The 23,183-nt window shown below is 44.0% G+C and overlaps 1 protein-coding gene and 1 long non-coding RNA gene across 3 annotated transcripts in view; one reads left to right on the top strand and one right to left on the bottom strand.

Moving 5' to 3' along the window:
• Positions 1-19,009: 19,009 nt before the first annotated feature.
• On the bottom strand, positions 19,010-22,547 carry LOC134759794 (uncharacterized). The gene is made up of 3 exons (XR_010136572.1): positions 21,902-22,547; positions 21,310-21,676; positions 19,010-20,447 (listed from the first exon to the last, which is right to left on the bottom strand). It is a non-coding gene; the product is annotated as an uncharacterized LOC134759794 (long non-coding RNA).
• Positions 20,968-23,183, top strand: part of ABCA1 (ATP binding cassette subfamily A member 1) — a 147,107-nt gene continuing 144,891 nt past the window's right edge. Inside the window, exon 1 of one of the 2 annotated variants that reach the window (XM_054520393.2) lies at positions 20,968-21,285. The gene's annotated coding sequence lies outside the window, so the exon portion shown is untranslated. The remainder of the gene's footprint in view (positions 21,286-23,183) is intronic. The other variant, XM_024252473.3, reaches the window with a different exon arrangement.

Here is a 23,183-nt window from a genome sequence, read left to right as displayed (position 1 = left end):
GCAGTGAGCCCAGATAGTGCCACTGCACTCCAGCCTGGGCAAAAAACAATAATAAATAAATAAATAAGTTTGAAGATTTAAAATGTTTATAAAGTTAAAAAGTTACAGTGAGCTAAGATTTAGTATTAAAGAATTTTTTTGTAAATGTGTAGTGTAGTGTAACTGTACAGTGTTAATAAAGTCTACAGTAGTGTACAGTGACATCCTAGGCCTTCACATTCACTCATCACTCACTCACTGACTCACCCAGAGCAACTTCCAGTCCTGCAAGCTCCATTAGTGGTAAGTGTCCTATACAGGTGTGCCATTTACAAAATCTTTTAGGCTGGGCGCAGTGGCTCACGCCTGTAATCCCAGCACTTTGGGAGGCCTTGGCAGGCGGATCACGAGCTCAGGAGATTGAGACCATCCTGGCTAACACGGTGAAACCCTATCTCTACTAAAAATACAAAAAATTAGCCAGGCGTGGTGGTGGGCGGCTGTAGTCCCAGCTACTCGGGAGGCTGAGGCAGGAGAATGGCATGAACCCAGGAGGCGGAGCTTGCAGTGAGCCGGGATGACACCACTGCACTCCAGCCTGGGTGACAGAGCGAGACTCCATCTCAAAAAAAAAAAAAATTTATACTGTATTCTTATTGTACCTTTTTTATGTTTAATACATAAATACCACTGTATTACAATTGCCTACTGTATTCAGTACAGTAACATGCTATATGGTTACATAGCCTAGGAACAATAGGCTATATTGTACAGTCTAGGGATGTGGTATACTATACCATCTAGGTTTGTGTAAGTTTGTTTTATGATGTTTGCATGATGACAGAGTCACCTAAAGACTCATTTCTTAGAATATATTTGTAGTTAAGCAACGTATGACTCTATTGACTCATGAATCCTTACCACAAACCTATGGGGCAGTATTATTGTCACCCTCATTTTATAAATGATAAAACTGAGGCACAGAGACGGTAAATAACTTGACCAGGGTCATTCAGCTACTCAGGGGTAAAGGCTGGGATTTAAAACCAGATCACTTGGTTTCAGAGTGTTCACACTTACCTACTATAGTGTCTCAAGAGCAAGGATGTTTTGGTTCACTTGACGAATGAAGATAGGGACCTCTTTTATTATAAGCCTATTTCAGGCTAAAACAGAAGGGAAGGGGACACAGTGAATCCAGGCCTTCTGGCATGGCTCCTCAGCCCTTTCTGAGCTGGCCTGGGACAGCCTTCCTACCTCACTGATGCCACTTCCTACTGAATGACTTTCCTGGGCTCCAGCCCCAGTAAGCGACTTTGCCTGCACCCACCTTATTTTGCTCTACTTCCTGTGCTTTTATGCCTTTACCCATCCACCCTGGAAAGCTCTTCTAACCTTTGAATGGGTAAAGGCATAAAAGGCACGCTGGAGAAATCCTCAGCTCAGGGCCAGGTGCGGTGGCTCACGCCTGTAATCCCAGCACTTTGGGAGGCTGAGGAGGGTAGATCACCCGAGGTCGGGAGTTGGAGACCAGCCTCACCAACATGGAGAAACCCCTTTCTCTACTAAAAATACAAAATTAGCTGGACATGATGGCACATGCCTGTAATCCCACAGCTACTCGGGAGGCTGAGACAGGAGAATTGCTTGAACCTGGGAGGTGGAGGTTACCGTGAGCCAAGATTGCACCACTGCACTCCGGCCTGGGTGACAGAGCAAGACTCTGTCTCAAAAAAAAAAGAAAAAAAAAAATCCTCAGCTCAGTTGTCAACTCCTCTTTGAAACTTTCTCAGACCTTTCAGGCTGAGTCGTCGCTCATTTGTGCTTCCTCAGTTCCTGGCTTCTACCTTCATCATAGCTTGTTTCATGTAATGTTAATTCTTCCTTTCTTTCTCCCTCTTCTAAGCTGTGAGCTACTTCAAAGCATGGGTAGGACCTAGCACAGTGTATGGGACATGGGTGGTACCCCGTAAATATTTACTGAAAAAAATGCCTAAAGCAATTGTTAACATCGTCAGATACATAATTATGGGCATTCAGAGATTCTGTCTTCAAGCTTATATAAAGAACTTATTTTTGGCTCTAATTATCCTGATAATTTTCTCATTACTTTCACTTATTGTGGCTTGTGGATCAATTGTTGACATTTTATAAACATTTCACTATTTGACAATGATGATACTAAAATATGAATTAAGCAACCATTCTAAAGATAGTGATGATGACGACATATACGCTGGTAACATCTTTATTTTCAGGCCCAATCATGGAATGCTCTCTTTCCATTCTAGTAGGTAGGCAGGTATGCAGGTAGAACTTGTAAGAGGATATGGTTTTTGTTTCCATCTTGGATATGACAGGGACTTGGAATTTTTGACATAAATGACGAACATCCGGGATTATTAAACAATCTTTAAAAATGGAATGCCTTAAAAGCTGGGCGTGGTGGTTTACGCTTATAATCCCAGCACTTTGGGAGGCTGAGGCAAGTGGATCACTTGAGGTCAGGAGTTCAAGACCAGCCTGGCCAACATGGTGAAACCCCATCTCTACTACAAATACAAATATTAGCCGGGCGTAGTGGCAGGCTCCTGTAATCCCAGCTACTTGGGAGGCTGAGGCAGGAGAATTGCTTGAACCCGGGAGGCCTTGGAGATTGCAGTGAGCTGGGACTGCACCATTGCACTCCAGCCTGGGCAACAAGAGTGAAACTCCATCGCCAAAAAAAAAAAAAAAAAGGAATGCCTTTGGGAATAATTTATTTATAATTTATGTATAACATACAGACAAACCATTCGTTGATTTTACTAAAGAGTTACAACTAATTGGCCTGGCGTGGTGGCTCACACCTGTAATCCCAGCACTTTGGGAGGTGGAGGTGGATGGATCACGAGGTCAGGAGATCAAGACCATCCTGGCTAACACGGTGAAACTCTGTCTCCATTAAAAAAAAAAATACAAAAAATTAGCCGGGCGTGGTGGTAGGCCCCTGTTGTCCCAGCTACTCGGGAGGCTGAGGCAGGAGAATGGCTTGAACTAAGCAGAGGCTTCCCTAGAAGTGATCTTCAGGATAAAGGCAGAGGAAGAGGCTCCATGACTGGGACTGGTGTTGAGGAGAGCCAGAGAAGCAAGCTACAGAAAAGAGAAAAAATTAATATGCAAGAGAGTAAACAGCACAAAGGAAAAGAACCCAGTGTGGAAACACTACATGTGAGAAAGGTGTCTATAAGGATGTTCTACAAAATAAATGCTTGGATATTAATTCATTGCAGCAGGAGATGGTAAGCCTCATGATAAAGAAGGAGAAAAAATCAAGTCGAGGGCTCTGAGGTACTGACCCAGGTATCCTTGACTATGCCAGCAACTGTTTAGGGGGAGATTTGAGCTATACTGGTATCAAAGGCAAAATCTGTAATTAGTTGTAACTCTTTTTTTTTGAAATGGTGTCTCGCTCTGTCCCCGAGGCTGGAGTGCAGTGGTGTGATCGTGGCTCACTGCAAGCTCCGCCTCCTGGGTTCAAGTGATTCTCCAGCCTCAGCCTCCCAAGTAACTGGGACTACAGGTATGCACCACCATGCCCAGCTAATTTTTGTATTTTTATTACAGACCATGTTTTGCCATGTTGACCAAGCTGGTCTCAAGCTCCTGACAAGTGATCCGCCCGCCTCGGCCTCCCAAAGCGCTGGGATTATAGGCCTGAACCACTGCACCTGGCCTAAACAGATCTAATTCTTAGCAAAGTTTCACCAGGGAGTCTCTCCTCACCCCCACCCCATCCTTCCCACAAAGAATTAGAACAATGTCCCTACTACCCCTGCTGTATCTCTGACTTTTTACTTTAAATCTCAGCAGAATATTTTACTTAATGTTCTGATGTGGTTGTATAAAATCATCCCTGCTGACAAGGAAACACCTTTTGAAAAAAGTTTTCATTATCAAACAGTAAGTACAGCTGACTGCCGTGACCTTTAACCCATTTCTGAGTCTCCCCTCATTGGACTTGGGTGGAGGGGGCTGGTACCAATAAAGTCAAATGCTTAATAATTTATGCAAGTGCTTGAAGAAATTTGAAGTTGAATATTTCTATCATCTTGAAATGGAGAAGGAATCTGTAAACAGCAAAGCCAGACGCCCTAAAGGAAAAGATTTACAGATTAAAATAAGATTGCAATCTGGTGAAAATATTTGCAACACATGTAACAGTCAGAAAGTTGAAACACTTGGTTTAACAAGAGCTTTTAACAAATAAATAAGAAAAGAAGAAACATTGGATTTTAAACACCGATAAACATGAAAAGATGTTCAATCTTTATTTTTATTTAATCCATATTGATTATGTTTCAGTATAATCAAAGAAAATATAAATCAAAACAATAATACATTATAGTGGGCATAAGTTAAAGACTGATAGACTGTTGAAAAGGGATGAAAAACTAGGTTTACTCATACCAATATATATCTATAAGGCTGGCTAAAGTAAAAAATACTGTAAATATCAAGTGCTCAAAAGGATATGGAGCAATTGGAACCCTCAGACATTGCTGATGAGAATACAAAATGGTACAGCCACCCTGGGGAACGGTTTAGCTGTTTCTTGTAAAGTTAAACATGCGCTTACCATATGACTCAGCAATCTCACTCCTGGGTGTTTATGCTAGGAAAAGGAAAATTTATACTTGCACACAAAAAACTTGTAAGTGAATCTTTATAGCAGCTCTATTCATAACTGCCAAAAACCGAGAGAAAATGTCCTTTAATGTGTGAATGGATAAATCAACTGTGCAACATCCATGTAATGAAATACTACTTAGCAATAATAATAATATTAAAAACCCCAGAACCATTGATGCATGCAACAAATATGGATAAATCTCAAAAGCATTATGCTGAGTAAAAGAAGTCAGTCTGAAGGGTTTCATACTCTAGGATTCCATTTATATAACATTATTGAAACGACAAAATTATGGGGACAGAGAATAGATCAGTGGTTGCCAGGGATTTAGGTGTGTGGAGAGGGTGTGGCTATAAAGACCATGCAAGGGAGTTTTTTTGGGAGATGAAATGAATCTGTATCCTGATTATGGTCATGGTAACACAAATCTATACATGTGTTTAGATTCATAGAACTGTATACCAAAAGAAAAAAAAGTCATTTTTACTCTCTGAAAATGAAAAAAAAAAAAGCCTGGGGATTCTAACACCTTGTTCGTGAGAGTACACATTGAGGCCAACTTTTATGGTGGGCAATTTTGCTATGTGTATAAATATGGAAAGTTTGTCTGTTCTATTATTCAGCAATCCCAGTTTTGCAAAACTATGCTAAAGAATCTTTGGGGGCCAGGCACGGCGGTTCACGCCTGTAATCTCAGCACTTTGAGAGGCCGAGGTGGACGATCACCTGAGGTCAGGAGTTTGAGACCAGCCTGGCCAACATTGGGCAACCCCGTCTCTACTGAAAATACAAAAATTAGCCGGGCATGGTGGCGCATGCCTGTAGTCCCAGCTACTCGGGAGGCTGAGGCTGAGGCAGAGGCAGGAGAATCACTTGAACCTGGGAGGCAGAGGTTGTAGTGAGCCGAGATCGTGCCACCGCACTCCAGCCTGGGCAACAGAGTGAGAATCCGTCTCAAAAAAAAAAAAAAAAAAAAATCTTTGTGTATGTGTGCAAAGAGAATACAAAGATGATCATGGCTGCATTTTTTAAATGACTATAAAAAAGAGGTACAACCAGCCAGGTAAAGTGGCGTGCACCTGTAGTCCCAGCTACTCAGGAGGGTGAGGTGAGAGGAACACTTGAGTCCAGGACTTTCAGGCCAGCCTGGGCAACATAGTGAGACCCCTGTCCCAAAAACAAAACAAAACACCAAAATGTCTATCTGAAGGAATTTGTTTTCAAGTTGTGATACATAGGTACAGTGAAATATTATACATTCATTTAAAATGATGATAAAATCTGTATTTGTTTACATGAAAAACTGTCCACTATAATGTAGTGAAAATAATAGATTACAAATAATATATATGGAATAAACTTGTTTAGAAACAATTTCTAGAAGAAGGTACAATGGACAGAATTATCTCTGGGAAGTGGGTTTATAATGATTCTCATTTTCTTCTTTGTATCTTTTTCATAGTCTTTCTACTTTTGTTATGTCTGGACATTTGATTATGAGCATGTATTACTGATCTATTTTAAAAATTTATTTTTACAAAAACTCATGTAAAGCTTGAAGGTTCGCATTTTAGACCATGTTAAAATTTTCCTGGATCAAAACCGATTTATTCAAATATTTTGTACCCCATCCTCCAAAGTTGCCTGCCAAAATACACTACAAAAGAGAGCATTTAGCTGCATATTTTTTGGACTGCTGAGGTCAACAATATTATTTCCATGGTTTAAATTTTTACCCTCCAGTATGTGTGGGTTACAAACACTCTTCGACATTTTTGAGGCATTGCTTTTGATATTTAAAAAGTAAATTCAGCCATGCACAGTGGCTAACGCCTGTAATCCCATCACTTTGGGACGCTAAGTAAAGGATCACTTGAGGTCAGGTGTTTGAGACCAGCTTGGCCAACGTGGTGAAACCCCATCTCTATTAAAACTACAAAAATTAGCCAGGCATGGTGGCAGGCGCCTGTAATCCCAGCTACTCAGGAGGCTGAGGCAGGAGAATCACTTGAACTCGGGAGACAGAGGTTGCAGTGAGCCGAGATCACGCCACTGCCCTCCAGCCTGGGCCACAGAGCGAGACTCCATCTCAAAAAAAAAAGAAAAAAAAAGGCCGGGCACGGTGGCTCACGCCTGTAATCCCAGCACTTTGGGAGGCCGAGGCAGGCGGATCAACTGAGGTTGGGAGTTTGCGACCAGCCTGACCAACATGGAGAAACCCTGTCTCTACTAAAAATACAAAATTAGCCGGGTGTGGTGGTGCATGCCTGTAATCCCAGCTACTCGGGAAGCTGAGGCAGGAGAATTGCTTGAACCCAGTAGGTGAAGGTTGTGGTGAGCTGAGATCCCGCCATTGCACTCCAGCCTGGGCAACGAGCAAAACTCCGTCTCAAACAAAACAAAACAAAACAAAACAAAACAAAAAACCCCAAAAATAACCCAAAAAAAAACAACAACAAAAATCAAATAATGTACGTTGTTTAGCATAAAGCATAATTATATGCATATGGTGATTGGGAGGATGAAATGGAAAGGTTATTTATTACTGACTTTAGAAATTATGTCCTGATAGTTTATATAATAAATCAAATTGATGGTTGATTTAAATATAACTTCTTGTCAAGCATCTGTTTTTAGAATCAAATTACTATGACTCTGCAGTTTCCTTGAAATCTCATAGTATCACATTTCTGTTTGCCTTTGCATGGTTTTAAGAAAATGAGGAGGGTGAAACTTCAAACTTCGTTTTCATTGTATTACATTTCTTAATGACACACTGGTCATTTCCTAGAAATATAAGGTGACAAATATTTCACAGAAACATAAGGTGCCATTATCTCATTCAATCTTAGGTCACTCAAAATTCTTTCTCTCCCACACATTGAAGATTCATTTGGGAATGCTTTTGTCTTATTGTGCACCCCCAGTGAAGGGGTGGTAAGTGTTTTTCATTTTGCTTCCTTTGTTTATCTACAGGGTTCCATTCAATAAACTAAGGGACTTGGGTCAAACTTTAGGCTCTTACGGGTTTGGATGTAATCTTTGGACTCATTTTTAGTTATCAACAGAGAGTGTTGCTTCTGACCTCTTTGACTCTTCCCTGCTGAATTTACTATGCCTTTGATACTGGTGAAGGGTGAGATTTTCGAGGAGTACTGTTGTTTTTTGTTAGAGGTTGTAATGTCTTTCTTTGCTTTGTGATTCAAGTTGTGTTCAGTTACAATCATAAGCATGTGCCTAAAAAAATCAGAGGCAAACTGGCAAAAGTAGAAACTCAGGGCGACAATCTTTAAGAAAAGATGCAATTCTTGGGGCTGGGTGTGGTGGCTTATGCCTGTAATCCCAGCACGTTGGGAGGCCGAGGCGGGCAGATCGCCTGAGGTCAGGAGTTCGAGACCAGCCTGGCCAACGTGGTGAAACCCCGTCTCTACTAAAAATACAAAAATTAGCTGGGCGTGGTGGTGGGTGCCTGTAATCCCAGCTACTCAGGAGGCTGAGGCAGGAGAATTGCTGGAACCTGGGAGGTGGAAGTTGCAGTGAGCCTAGATTGCGCCATTGCACTCCAGCCTAGGCGACAAGAGCGAAACTCTGTCTCAAAAAAAAAGATGCAATTCTTATTACTGTCACAGAAATGAAAATTTAGTTATATAGTATTGTAAAACGACTATCAGCTAGGTTTAACCTTACCAAGATTTAGGTAATTCACTCCCTGCTACACTCATATTCTCAGCCACTTCCCTCATCACATTTTCAGGGTGCAGTATATAATAATGTCAACTCGTGTAATTCTCCCTACTCCCCATGAACTTCTAGGCCAAGGGGCCACAAGGGGTGGGGCATATAGTATGAAGGAGTAAGGCAGACTGTTGGAGAAAAACAGGGATTAGGCCAGGTGCGGTGGCTCACGCGTGTAATCCCAGCACTTTAGGAGGCTGAGGCGGGCGGATCACGAGGTCAGGAGTTTGAGATCAGGCTGACCAACACGGTGAAACCCTGTCTCTATTAAAAATACAAAAATTAGCTGGGCACGGTGGCAGGTGCCTGTAATCCCAGCTACTCAGGAGGCTGAGGCAGGAGAATTGCTTGAACCCAGGAGGCGGAGGTTGCAGTGAGCCAAGATCACACCACTGCACTCCAGCCTGGGTGACAGAGTGAGACTCTGTGTCAAAAACAAAAACAAAAACAAAACAAAACAAAAAACAAGGATTAGTGAGGACTTTGCAAAGTGCAAACAGCATGCTCCATCTAAAAAGAACTTTTCAGTACCAGCTGATTGTTGCTATGTGGAAATACGTCTTGTGTGGTGAGATCTTCCACCTTTTCAACAGAAATGAGAAACACAAACATTTCTGTGTGACAATTCCAAACTTGTTGGCTATTTCTGTTTTTTTTTTTTTCTTTCTTTCTTTCTTTTTTTTTTTTTTTTTTTGAGGCAGAGTTTTGCTCTTGTTGCCCAGGCTGGAGTGCAATGACGTGATCTCAGATCACCGCAACCTCTGCCTCCTAGATTCAAGCGATTCTCCTGCCTCAGCCTCCCAAGTAGTGAGGCATGCACCGCCATGCCTGGCTCATTTTGTATTTTTAGTAGAGACCGGGCTTCTCCATGTTGGTCAGGCTGGTCTCGAACTCCCGACCTCAGTTGATCCATCTGCCTAGGCCTCTCAAAGTGCACTTTGAGAGGATTACAGGCGTGAGCCGCTGCGCCTGGCCCTTGTTGGCTTTTTCAAACAAAATACTAACACTCTTCAGCCCAAACCATGTGTCAGAGAGCTGGGTGTGGCCAGTGGGCCCCTGGTGTGCAACCAGTCTTCAGTGATGCTACTGTGTGCTAGTGACAGCACAACTGACCACTGAAAATATGGAGCATGATGGTGAACAGATTGGATTTCCCATATCTCTAGAACCCCAGGGCTTTGAGGCAATTCTGATAGATGGAGGGGGAGCGAGAGAGAGAAAGAGGAGGGAGAGGTATCATATCAGAGAGATACTGGACTTTCTGCTAATAAATGGGTGGGTATTTGGGTGAGTAGATAGGAAATTAAAAAGAAATATGAGACACGGGCGTGGTGGCTTGTGCCTGTAATCCCAGTGACTTGGGAGGCTGAGGTGGGAGTATTGTTTGAGACCAGGAGTTTGAGATCAGTCTGGGCAGCATAGTGAGACCCCGTCTCTAAACATAAAATTTAAAAAAATCAGCTAAACATGGTGGTGCATGCCTGTAATCCCAGCTAATTAGGAGGCTGAGGCAGGAGGATCCCTTGAGCCCACGAGTTAGAGGCTGCAGTGAGCTATGATTGTGCCATTTTACACTAGCCTGGGTGAGAAAGCAAGACTCCCACATCTGAGACACAGAGAGAGGAGAGAGGCAGACCATAGTTGAACTCCAGGATGGTGAATAATTCATACTGATTAATTTAATTGAAAATATTTATTTAAAATTTGCAGACTGGAGTTTTGGAAAGGTCACATTTATTAAATTATTGTTGGACTATGAGGAACACATATTGTTGCTTGGAATAATATTTAATTATGATGATGATAATAAATGACAATAATAAACAACTATCATTTATTGAGCACATACCATATACCAGGCACAGTACCAAGCAGTTCACATATATTATACATCTAATACCCAGAGCAACTCTGTAAGACAGCTTCTATATATTGCTTCCATTTGAAAGATGAATAAACTGAGGTACAGAGATGTGAAGTAACATGCTGATGGACACCCAGATATGTTCTGCAGATAAGAAGGATAAGTCAGAAGATCAGATAAGCAGAAAGGTTTAAACACACAGGACTTTCATTTAGTAGTAAACTCTTACGATTGGTCTAAAATTCTATTTTCTTTTACAGTTTACATACTCATCAAATCTGTCTTAACTATTTTTGTCTCTCCAAATTCTCTTCTGTTCTTTGTTACTATGTACACATGCTTTTAAAATATGTTAGGATTTGCTGTTTCCATGTGGTAATTTCTTGTTTGCCTTTCATTTATAAACTCTTTCCTCCTACTAATTATTGACAAACTCTATTTTTCTTTTTTTTTTTGACAAACTCTATTTTTCATATCATTTTTCTAAATTAAAAAATAGCATATGAGGCTGGGCGCAGTGGCTCACACCTCTAATCCCAGCACTTTGGGAAGCTGAGGCAGGCGGATCACCTGAGGTTAGGAGTTTGAGACCAGCCTGGCCAACATGGTGAAACCCTGTCTCAACTAAAATTACAAAAAAAAAAAAAAGTTAGCCGGGCATGGTGGTGGGCGCCTGTAGTCCCAGCTACTCGGGAGATTGAGGCAGGAGAATCGCTTGAACCTGGGAGGTGGAAGTTGCAGTGAGCCGAGATGGGGCTACTGCATTCCAGCCTGGGCAACAGAGTGAGACCCTGTCTCAAAAAATAAAGTATATGTATATAAAAAAACATGTTTACGTGTGTGTGTGTGTGTGTGTGTGTGTGTGTGTGTGTGTATAGCATGTGTTTATCTTATAAATTTTGTAAAATATAGACCTATATGAAAAAAATTACCTATAATCTTACCATCCACAGGTAATTGCTGTTAGCACTTATCTGGGTTTTTTTTTTTTGTTATCTTTTCTAGGCACATATATTCAATGAAAAAGGTTATTGATATAGTAACAGTTATTTTTTACTGAATGTGAATCATACACATAAATATAGCTTTGCTTTTTTTTTCAATTCACATTTACCATGAGCAGTTTCCTATATCACAACTCTTTGAAAACATTCTTTTCACCTTTCATGCCTATATAACATTCTATTGTGAATTTATCAATGGGTATTTTAGAATTGTTATCAGACGATTAAGTATTTTTAAAATGTTCACTCATCAATAAAATAGTGACAACATTCTTGAACATAAGTTTTTTTTTACCATACTGTTGGATATTTCCTTAGTATAAATTCCTCCAAGTAAAATTAGCGGGCCAAAGCCTTTTTTTTTTGAGGCGGAGTTTCGCTCTTGTTGTCCAGGCTGGAGTGCGATGGCGCGATCTTGGTTCACCGCAACCTCCTCCTCCCAGGTTCAAGCAATTCTCCTGCCTCAGCCTCCCGAGTAGCTGGGATTACAGGCATGCACCACCACGCCTGGCTAATTTTGTATTTTTAGTAAAGACAGGGTTTCTCCATGTTGGTCAGGCTGGTCTCGAACTCCTGACCTTAGGTGATCTGCATGCCTCGGCCTCCCAAAGTGCTGGGATTACAGGCATGAGCCACTGGTCCTGGACCAAAGTCTCTTGATACATTTTGCTAAACTAACTATCAGAATGTTGGGCCTCTTTGAGCCCTACTAACACCCTTAGTTTTTATGAGTATGATTACATTATTTCCCCTCTTTTCCCCAACCTCCTATTCTATTTTCCTTAGATACCTTAAGACTGCACCCCCAATTTAGCTTTCTTTTCTCATTCAGGCAGTGTGTCCGGGGCTTCCAATCCCAGTGGCGAGTAGGCAGATGTGGGGGCTTCCTGTTGAACTCTGCTAGGTGATTGAGCCACTCAAGAGGAAACCAGCTTTGGGGTCAGCTCTGTGGCAAGCCCAGGCCTCTATGAATGGAGCTCATTCCCCACTAATTTACATACCAGGACAAGTAGCCAGCTAAGAAATTGCTCAAATTTCACTGGACATCAGTCACCAGAAGAATGGAAATACAGAAGGGAAATAAAAGGCCTGCTCTCACAGTGGGGTTGTAGCACATCTCCACATTTAACCTTTGACAAGGCAACAGTATTTCTTCTGTCCAGACAATTCCAGAAGTCATAAGGAATACCGGGCAAGGATGGGTCAAACAACACAGACTATTGAGGACAACAGAGGAAAACCCATGCACTTCTGAAGAAATCGTTCCCAAAATGCTGAAAGAGAAAGAGGATTGTCTCTCTAGAAGTCTAATAGAAAAGGTATCTGGAATATTTCCTACGATTTTTTTTTTTTTAATGACTTACTCTCTTGTTAATATGTCAGAGAAAAGAAAAGCTCCTGGCTAAGAAATAAAACAGTCCCTCATCCCAGAAATCACAGCCAGGAATATGGATTCTTAAGTGTCAAAAAAGTACTCTGAATAAGGAAAGAAATGCGGATGCACCACTTCTATTATAACCAACACTTGATTTCTTTTAATCCCCTGAGTCCAATTATTTTCTTGGCAAATTTAAGGGTACTGACTGCTTCTGTGAATCTATTGTTACACTTGATAATGGATCTGAGTTGGGGGTAATATTTGCCTATCAATTTGGAGACTTGAAAATCTCTCTCTCTTTCTTCATCTACCCTCTACCTCACAAGTTTCCATTTAATGAGGGAAGTGAATTTCTTCTTTTTTCTGCCCCTCTTTCCTACTGCTTCTAGAATAAAAGCATAACAGGACGACAGGAGTGGAAATGAGAGGAAGGGTTTCCAAGCAATGGGAAAGTATGATCAGAGTCGTAAGTTGGTAGAACGGGGGGTGAGTAAGGGGTGGGGTGTGGATGGATGGAAGAGGGTGGAGGAGGAAGCAGGTCATATGATCAGGCTTCAAAGGCCTTCCAATGTCGTGTTTTCAGAGCCGTTGTAGGTCTTCTTACAGAACTTTGAGGGTATTTTTTCTTTGTGAGCAAAGGAGAACCATAGTAAAATTTGAGGGATGGGCTGGGTGCGGTGGCTCACGCCTGTAATCCCAGCACTTTGGCAGGCAGAGGCGGGTGGATCATTTGAGGTCAGGAGTTGGAGACCAGCCTGGCCAACATGCTGAAACCCCATCTCTACTAAAAAAACAAAAAGTTAGCCGGACGTGGTGGTGTGTGCCTGTAACCCCAGCTACTTGGGCTGCTGAGGCAGGAGAATCGCTGGAACCTGGGAGGCAGATGTTGCAATGAGTCGAGATTGTGCCACTGCACTCCATTCTGGGAGACAGAGTGAGACTCCATCTCAAAAAAAAAAGAAAATTTTTTTCAGAGGGAGAAAATATATGATTAGATTGTTTTTGTGTTGGTTTGCTTGTTTGTTTTTTTCCCCAAGCAAAAAATCACTTTACTGCAGTAGGGAAGACAAATAGGAAAGGGAAGAAACTAGAGACAGGAACAGCAGTTTGGAGGTTCTGCAATACAGAAGCCCAGATGTTTGGCCTGGACTTAGACACTGGGAATGAAAAATAAATAATGAATTTAAAAAATATTTGGGAGGTATACTTGACCTGACCTTGGTGCTTTTTCAAATGAGAAGAGAAAGATAGAGACAGATGAAAAAGTCAAGCAAGGATGACTATGATTTCCCATAGTGAATGTTTGGACGATGATGTCATTAAATGAAAATTTTTAAAAAGGCAGATGGTGGAAGGAGATTTGAAGGAAAGACAAGAAATTTGTTTGTTTTGGATTTACTTGTAGAATGACCTGCAAAATTTTGTCCTAATAAATGTTAACAAGTGGCTTTCCATACAAAAACCAAACCAAACTAAACCCTGATGTAAACCAAAAATAAAATTCTAAGGCTCCCCAACCATCTGAATGAACTTCCTCCTCTGCAAGGGCACACTTGAAATTTAACATGAAAGACTGGTTCAGGTCATGACGGGAAGTGGGGGTCGCACAGGCCTCATTATACCTCTCTGGCATTAACATCAACACAGACCTTAAGTCTGATAAGAAGCATTTACAATCTATTCTCTCTGAAGCCTGCTACCTGAAGGCTTCCTCTGCACACTGAGAACTTCGGTCTCCACAGTCCTTTATCTGAAGCCAGACATTTCCTTTCTATTGATCCCAGGTCTTTAGATAAACTCAACCAATTGTCAACCAGAAAAATTTTTAATCTATCTATAACCTGGAAGCCCCCAGTTCAAGTTGCCCTGCTTTTTTGAACTGAACCAATGTATTTCTTAAACTTACTTGATTGAAGTCTCATATCTCCCTAAAAACCAAGCTGCATCCCAACCACCTTGGGTGCATGTTCTTAGGATCTCCTGAGGGCTGTGTCTCCTGAGGGCCAAGATCACTCATATTTGGCTCACAATAAATCTCTAAATATTTTACAGAGTTTTACTCTTTTCATCGACACTGATTTATATTGGATTTCCAATGGTGTAATATTCATGCCGTTGGCATGATTTTAAGCTAGCTGGTAGAGATATGCAAACAAACAAACAAAAAGAGATATGCAAAAACAACTCTTGTGAGCTTGTGTGCTGGCTTCAACACACAACACACCATGCTGCTGGATATTCTACCAGGCAGCATAGGGTGCACGGTGGGTGAGCCTGGCAAGGAGACAAGAGCTGGCGGTACAGGGCTTAAATGAAGCCAAGGGCATGAATAATATTGATTAGGAGAGCAAGTAGAAATGAAAAGAGAAAACCAGTATGAGGAGATCTATAAAGAAATAAGAGTCAGAAAAAGAGTTGTTAAAGAGGCAGAAGAATCAGAAGAGAACCAGATTCATGAAATAAAAGAGAGGAATCAGTTTCAGGAAGGAAAGTGTGGTCAGTAGTGTCAAATACCAGAGACTGAATAGCCTAAGGATTTAAAAGAGGTCAACAGCACTACCAATTAAGTGGTTTTTCTGAGCTTAAGATATTTTTCTTTACTTTTCTATGTTAAAAATATTTTATAAAGAAAAAGAAAAAAAGAGATCACATTTGCCCCCCCAACCCATCCCTGGCCTGTCTCTCTCTAAGGAAGTTGTTAATGAATTTGGACAGAATAGATTCAGAGCTGTGAGAGTGAAAATTTGACTGCAGTGGATGAGGTGTTAATAAAAGGGAGGGGGTAGAGATGAAATCTTTCCAGCAGTTTGGCTCTTAAGGGTATAGCTTGAAGGAAAGAGGGTTGGAAGGGTGGCTTTTAAAAAGAATTATCACTCACTAATCAACTAGAAATCCAGTGGAATATGCAGTATTTGTCTGTAATCCAGCAGGCTAACCTCTTTTTTTTTTGAGACGGAGTCTCGCTCTGTCACCCAGGCTGGAGTACAGTGGCATGATCTTGGCTTACCGCAACCTCCGCCTCCCAGTTCAAGCAATTCTCTTGCCTCAGCCTCCCAAGTAGCTAGAACTGCAGGCATGCACCACTATGCATGGCTAAATTTTTTTGAATTTTTAGTAGAGATGGGTTTCACCATGTTGGCCAGGCTGGTCTCAAATTCCTGACCTCAAGTGATCACCTGCCTCGACCTCCCAAAGTGCTGGGATTACAGGCCGGAGCCACCGTGCCCAGCCAAAGCCAACCTCTTGATCCCAATGACAAACAGAACAAACATCTTACTCAAGTCCAGAAGCAATAATAATTTTGAATCTTGCTTGCATGTCAACAGGAGCCACATTAATACAGAAGAGGATAACATTGGTCCAATTAAATTGAATTGATTGAGAGCCTCTGCAATACATGGTCTGCTGCACAAATAATGATGGTTCCTGGTACATTTCTATTTGACTATTGATTGCTCAATTTGTTTCTATGTCTAACTGTGTATTGGAATTAAGCTGACTCAATCTGAACTGTAGATCCTTTTATCCCTCTTATTTATTTATTTATTTTATTTTGAGGCATTTCTCACTCTCCAGAAAATCTCCAAGACTTCAGCTATTAGGTATTCGTCTTTTTTTTTTTTTTTTTTTTTTTTTTTTTTTTTTTTTTTTTGAGACAGAGTCTCGCTGGGTTGCCCAGGCTGGAATGCAGTGGCACAATCTCGGCTCACCGCAACCTCCACCTCCCTGATTCAAGTGATTCTCCTGCCTCAGACTCCCGAGTAACTATAACTATAGGTGTGAACCACCACACCCGGCTAATTTTTGTATTTTTAGTAGAGACGGGTTTTTGCTATGTTGGCCAAGCTGGTCTCGAACTCCTAACCTCAAGTGATCTGCCCGCCTTGGCCTACCAAAGTGCTGGGATTATAGGCATGAGCCACCGTGACCCACCAGGACTTCTTAATCATAACAAATTCATCTTAAAACATCTTAAAACATCATTTTAGAATATATATTTTTTTATTCTTCATTGACTTCCTGCATTACTGTTTTTTCAGAGTTTCTAGCAACCGGTAGGAGTATCAACCAAAAAAACTCGGGTGCAGTGAAAATCATTTGTATTTTAAACAATGTGTACATGTACATTTATGCAGATGAGTTAACAGATATATCAAAGCAACCTCCAAGCAATGCCATTTAGGTAATCTCCAATTTAAAAGCCTCAATAGAATGATAAGATTGAGCTTTTCTGTAGTTCCATGACCTCCAGCAGAGTCTGCAAGGCCACAGCTGCCTGAAGGTTGATTCTGTAATTAGAAGATGCCAGGGTCATCTCAGAATAGAACCTCAAGCCACCCAGGCTACATTTACAGAATCAGCCTCTCCAGAAAAACAGCAACAAAGGAGGGCCTTCCTATGTATTTGGAAGGAGTCACCTAGAGGAGGGACTTGGGGTTTTGGTGTTGGTGTGGGGGGCAGGGATGGGATGGGGAGGGGGAAGCTCATTGAAATATACTAAAAGACAAACCAACCTAAGGGCTGGAGGGAAGATAATTCACACTTGTAAGCTTCTTTTTCAAGGGGCATCTCTTAGGCTCTAGCTTTTGAGATTCAGTATATATATTTTTTTGAGTCTCGCTCTGCTGGAATGCAGGGGTGTGATCGCGGCTCACTGCAAGTTCCGCCTCCCCGGTTCACACCATTCTTCTGCCTCAGCCTCCCGAGCATCTGGGACTCCCGAGCAGCTGGGACTACAGGCGCCCGCCACTATGCCCAGCTAATTTTTTGTATTTTTAGTAGAGACGGGGTTTCACCCTGTTAGCCAGGATGGTCTCGATCTCCTGACCTCGTGATCCGCCTGCCTCGGCCTCCCAAAATGCTGGGATTACAGGCATGAGCCACTGCACCCAGCCCAGTATTTTTGTCTTATGAAGATATTACATTTGTAAAGTATGAGCTTGGTGTCAGCAAACTTACATCCCTGTGTACAACCTGGTCGAGTCACTTAGCCACTTTGGGCTGAATCACTTAGCTCTTCTAACAGTAAGAGATCAACAAGAAAAATAAACATTTCAAACATTACAATGTGTTCATGTATTCACTGTGGGGGATGACCAGCTTCTCGAAACCACAGGTAGTGAAATAAGTTTGGGTTGGGGCCATAGACTTTTGTATTTAGAATCAATGGCTGTTCTCTCTCTGGGACTTTGATTTTTTTCTTGGGCTCATCCCCTTTTTGTAGTATCTTATCTTTGTCTTATTTGTATAGGACTTAACTGTTGCCCATTCCCTTATTAGAGCAATCTAAGTGATTACCTTCATACCTTTTGGAATTACATGCTTAAAAATTCCACAAATAATGATTTTGGGCTAGGCACAGTGGCTCAGCCTATAATCCCAGCACTTTGAGAGGCTGAGGCGGGTGGATCTCCTGAGGTCAGGAGTTTGAGACCAACCTGGCCAACATAGTGAAACCCCGTCTCTACTAAAAAATACAAAAAATTAGCCGGGCATGGTGGCAGGCGCCTGTAATCTCAGCTACTCGGGAGGTGGAGGTTGCAGTGAGCCCAGATCTCACCATTGCACTCCAGCCTGGGCAACAAGAGCAAAACTCCATCTCAATTAAAAAAAAAAAAAAAAAAAAGAATGATTTTGGTGGTCGACTTCAAATAGGTAGGAGAAGAAGGAGAGAGGAGATGGAGGGTCAGGGAGATCTAATTACTCTCTAAAATCATGCTAGGAAAGATAACACCTTTTAATAACACTCTGCTTTTATAACACCATTCTGCCAAGGAGCTCAACGGTTTCAACAAAGTTCACTTTCAGAAAACCCCTGTGAGGAAGACAGAATATACATCTTCTCTCCATTTTAAAGATGAAGAAACAGGCCGGGCACAATGGCTAATGCCTGTAATCCCAGCACTTTGGGAGGCTGAGGCCGGAGGATTGCTTGATCTCCAGAGTTTGAGACCAGCCTGGGTAACGTGGCAAAACCCTGTCTCTACAAAAAAAAATACAAAAATTAGATGGATGTGGTGGCATGCACCTGTGGTCCCAGCTACTTGGGAGGCTAAGGTGGGAGGATCGTTTGAGCCCAGGGAGTCAAGTCTACAGTGAGCCATGATTGGACCACTGTACTCCAGCCTGGGTAGACAGAGCAAGACCCTGTCTCAAAAGAAAGAAATGAAAGAGAAAGAAAGAAAAGAAAAGAAAGAAAGAGAGAGAGAGGGAGAGGGAGAGGGAGAGGGGAGGGGAGGGGAGGGGAGGGGAGGGGAGGGGAGGAGGGAGGAAGGGAGGGAGGAAGGAAGGGAGGAAGGAAGGAAAAAAGATGAAAAAAGAAAAAAACAAGATGAAACAGAGGCAGAAAGACTTTACCTAAATTGCTCATCGTGTGGTTGTCAAGCTTTTTATTGACCAAGGTTATTCTTTGACTGAGGCAAGGGGGTCCCCTCTCTTGGGCCTTGGGCTTTAGAAGGCTCATCTCTGGCCTTTCTGAGATCCATCCCTTTCTTTTTTTTTTTTTTTTTTTTCTTTTTTTTCTTGACACGAAGTCTTGCTCTGTCACTCAGGCTGGAGTGGAGTGCAGTGGCATGATCTCGGCTCACTGTAACCTCTGCCTCCCGGGTTCAAACGATTCTCCTGCCTCAGCCTCCTGGGATAACAGGCGCCCGCCACCACGTCTGGCTAATTTTTGTATTTTTAGTAGAGACTGGGTGTCATCATGTTGGCCAGGTTGGTTTCGAACTCCTGACCTGAGGTAATCTGCCCACCTTGGCCTCCCAAAGTGCTGGGATTACAGGCATGAGCCACTGTGCCTGGCTCAGATCCATCCCTTTCTAAGGGCAAACAGTCCATGGTGCAAAGGGGCCATGCCACCCAGAGTTATGAGCACCTGGGACTCCAGAATTCCTTGCCTGGTGGCCTCCACATGCACTTCCAGGGCCTGTTTGGGCCTCTTCTATGGGTCTGTCCTGAGTGTTGATAGAACCACTGATGTGGGTACCTGGTCTTGAGCCGTGGCCTGGAGATCCTGTTGACTGTAGCGTGGAGGGGGCTTGTGCAGCTGAATGTCTGCATGCAGGTGGTGGGAGTTCTGGAATATGATGGAGCTGGAGGTAGGAAGAGAAGTAGGCTTCGGGCAGCTCTCTCATGCCACCTCATTCTGGCCAAAACTCAGGTGAAACTGTGAAGAGTCTAAACGTGAATTTGCCCTTCAAGGTGGCTACAAAGGTATCTTTGTCAAGGTAGGAGAACTTGTGGCCTCCACGTGCACTTCCAGGGCCTGCTTGGGCCTCTTCTACGGGTCTGTCCTGAGTCTTCTATGAATCTGCCCTTCAGGTTCGTATTTAGACTGTTCACAGTTTGACCTGAGTTTTGGCCAGAATGAGGTGACATTTAGTTTGTTGGCTTGATGGATGACTTAAATATTTAGACATATGGTGTGTAGGCCTGCATTCCTACTCTTGCCTTTTTTTTTTTTTTGCCTCTCCATTGTTTTGGGTAGTTTTGCTCCCTACAGCCAAAGGCAAACAGAGAAGTTGGAGGTCTGGAGTGGCTACATAATTTTACACGACTGCAGTTCTCTGGCTGCACTTCACAAATATATACAAACTAAATACAAGTCCTGTGTTTTTATCACAGGGAGGCTGATCAATATAATGAAATTTAAAGGGGGCTGGTCCATATTGTTCTGTGTTTTTGTTTGTTTGTTTCTTTTTTGTTTTTGTGGACTCCTTCCTCTCAGTTTATGAATAGAAGCAGTAAGATGTTCCTCTCGGGTCCTCTGAGGGACCTGGGGAGCTCAGGCTGGGAATCTCGAAGGCAGTAGGTCGCCTATCAAAAATCAAAGTCAAGGTTTGTGGGGGAAAACAAAAGCAGCCGGTTACCCAGACGACTGTCCACCTTCCCCTCACCCCAGCCTAGGCCTTTGAAAGGAAACAAAAGACAAAATGATTGGCGTCCTGAGAGAGATTCAGCCTCGAGCTCTTTCCCCCAATCCTTCCTTCCGGCTGAGGAAACTAACAAAGGAAAAAAAAATGCGGAAAGCACGATTTAGAGGAAGCAAATTCCGCTGGTGCCCTTGGCTGCCGGGAACGTGGACTAGAGAGTCTGCGGCGCAGCCCTGAGCCCAGGGCTTCCCGCGCGTCTTAGGCCTGCGGGCCCGGGCGGGAGAGGGGGACGCAGACCGCGGACCCTAAGACACCTGCTGCACCCTCCACCCCCACCCCACCCACCTCCCCCCAACCCCCTAGCTGTGTCCTGGGCGGCTGAACGTCGCCCGTTTAAGGGGCGGGCCCCGGCTCCACGTGCTTTCTGCTGAGTGACTGAACTACATAAACAGAGGCCGGGAAGGGGGCGGGGAGGAGGGAGAGCACAGGCTTTGACCGATAGTAACCTCTGCGCTCGGTGCAGCCGAATCTATAAAAGGAACTAGTCTCGGCAAAAACCCCGTAATTGCGAGCGAGAGTGAGTGGGGCTGGGACCCGCAGAGCCGAGCCGACCCTTCTCTCCCGGGCTGCGGCAGGGCAGGGCGGGGGGCTCCGCGCACCAATAGGGCCAGTTCTCAGGGCGCTTTGCTCCTTGTTTTTTCCCCCGTTCTGTTTTCTCCCCTTCTCCGGAAGGCTTGTCAAGGGGTAGGAGAAAGAGACGCAAACACAAAAGTGGGAAACAGGTAAGAGGCTCTCCAGTGACTTACTTGGGCGTTACTGTTTTGTTTCGAGGCCAACGAGGCTTCGGGAAGCGCTCGGTTTCGGGGACTTTGATCCGGAGCCTCACATCCCCACCACTTGCAACACAAATGGGACCGGGGGCGGCGTAAATGGGGAGAGGATGTCCTAGGACGAACTCTGGTGACCCCAGGACTCTGCGCTGCTGCGCTCGGGGCTTGCCCGGCGGTGGAGACCCGGGCGCAGTACCCCAAGCTCAGAAGGATCGGGGGTTCCCGGGCGTGCTGAGGGCGCTGCTGCCGGGTGGGGAGAGTTGCAGGTCCGGCACGGAGCGCTTCTTTGTTCGGAGGGCCCTGAGCTGGTTAGAAACCCCTCTGGTTGCGGGTCGGCCAGTACCTACGGAGACAAATGCCAGCACTGAGTCCTCACTCGGTTCTTAAGAAGCTGGTCTGTTCTGACCTGGGAATCGGCTATATGCTCCCCGGGACTGGAGCGGCACAGTCCCGGACTGTGAATCCGAGAACTCGAGTTGGAGGTGTCCCAAACAGGGTCCGTGTTGCTATTGCTCACTAGAGGCCTTGGGGCTTTGTTTGACCTGAGGGGTAGGGAGGTCCTGCTTACAGTCTCCGTGCCCTGCTTACAGTCTTCGTGCGCTTAGCTGATCTGGTGTCCCTGGTGCAGAGCGCGGACGAGTTTTGTTTCCTTTTCTTTTCTTTTTTTTTCTTTCCTTTGAGTCTCGCTCTGTCGCCCAGGCTGAAGTGCAATGGAGCGATCTCCGCTCACTGCAACCTCCGCCTCCCAGGTTCAAGCGATTCTCCTGTCTCAGCCTCCTGAGTAGCTGGGTGGGATTACAGGCGCGTCACCACACCCAGCTAATTTTTGTATTTTTAGTAGAGACGGGGTTTCAACTTGTTGGCCAGGCTGGTTTCGAACCCCTGACCTCAGGTGATCCACCGGCCTCGGCCTCCCAAAGTGCTGGGATTACAGGCGTGAGCCACCGCGTGCGGCCGACTTTTGTTTCTTTTAAAAACAAGACTTAGGAGAGCCTGCGGAAACCCGGAGGTGGGGTGCCCAATCCTCCCTCCCCCACGTTCCCTGCCGCCCCATCTTCCAGACCCTTGCCGCTGGTGTCTCGGGGCAGCTTCTGCCTGGGCGCAGATGGGGAAGCTGGGGCGAGGTGGTGCAGTGGAATGACCGGGAGTAACCCCGGCGGGCGGTGCAGAACTCGGAGCTCCGCCGCGGGGCTGGGCTGGGCTCTGCCGTGAGGGTGGGGGTGCTGGGCGCGCGGGCTGCGGTGGCCCCTGGAGACTGGCCCGCAGCGACTCCTAGCCGGAGGACCTAGGAATCGGCCGGCTCTACTAGGTGTCTTTGCTCGCGGTTCCGACTGTGAATCCGGTGAAGACCGATGGTTGCAGACGGGGAGGAACTATGAGGTTGAGGCGAAAGCCCGTTTGGTTGTTTTTTTTGTTTTTTGTTTTTGTTGTTGTTGTTGTTAGCGTGTTTGCCAACTCCCAGGCCACTGGTAAAGCGGGAAGGTTCTTGGGGAGGCGGAAGGTGCCAGGGTTATGTGTAGGTGCCTTTTTAGGTGTATCTTTTATCAAAAAGAAGGAAAGAAATAAGATTAAGAACATAAACAAATAAAAGTTGTCTGGCACTGGCAGTAATTGGTCTGCCTTTGCAGCACTGATACCATTAGCTTTTAAAATTCGACTTTTCAATGACACTCCAAGAAGAGAATGGGTAGTATATACACATTCATCTCATAGTGGACAAATTTCATATTTAAAAAAACCTTCTGGGTACTGAAATCAGCAAGTCACTTGCCCTCCATGGCCGAATCCCTGCTTCCCAGGAAGAGAACCTCACAAAAATTTCCCCCAAGTTAGAGTGGAGTTTTCTTGAG

The sequence above is a fragment of the Pongo abelii genome, chromosome 13, assembly GCF_028885655.2.
Source record: "Pongo abelii isolate AG06213 chromosome 13, NHGRI_mPonAbe1-v2.0_pri, whole genome shotgun sequence".
Classification (NCBI taxonomy): Eukaryota; Metazoa; Chordata; class Mammalia; order Primates; family Hominidae; genus Pongo; species Pongo abelii.
This window is presented reverse-complemented; position numbering and strand designations above follow the sequence as displayed.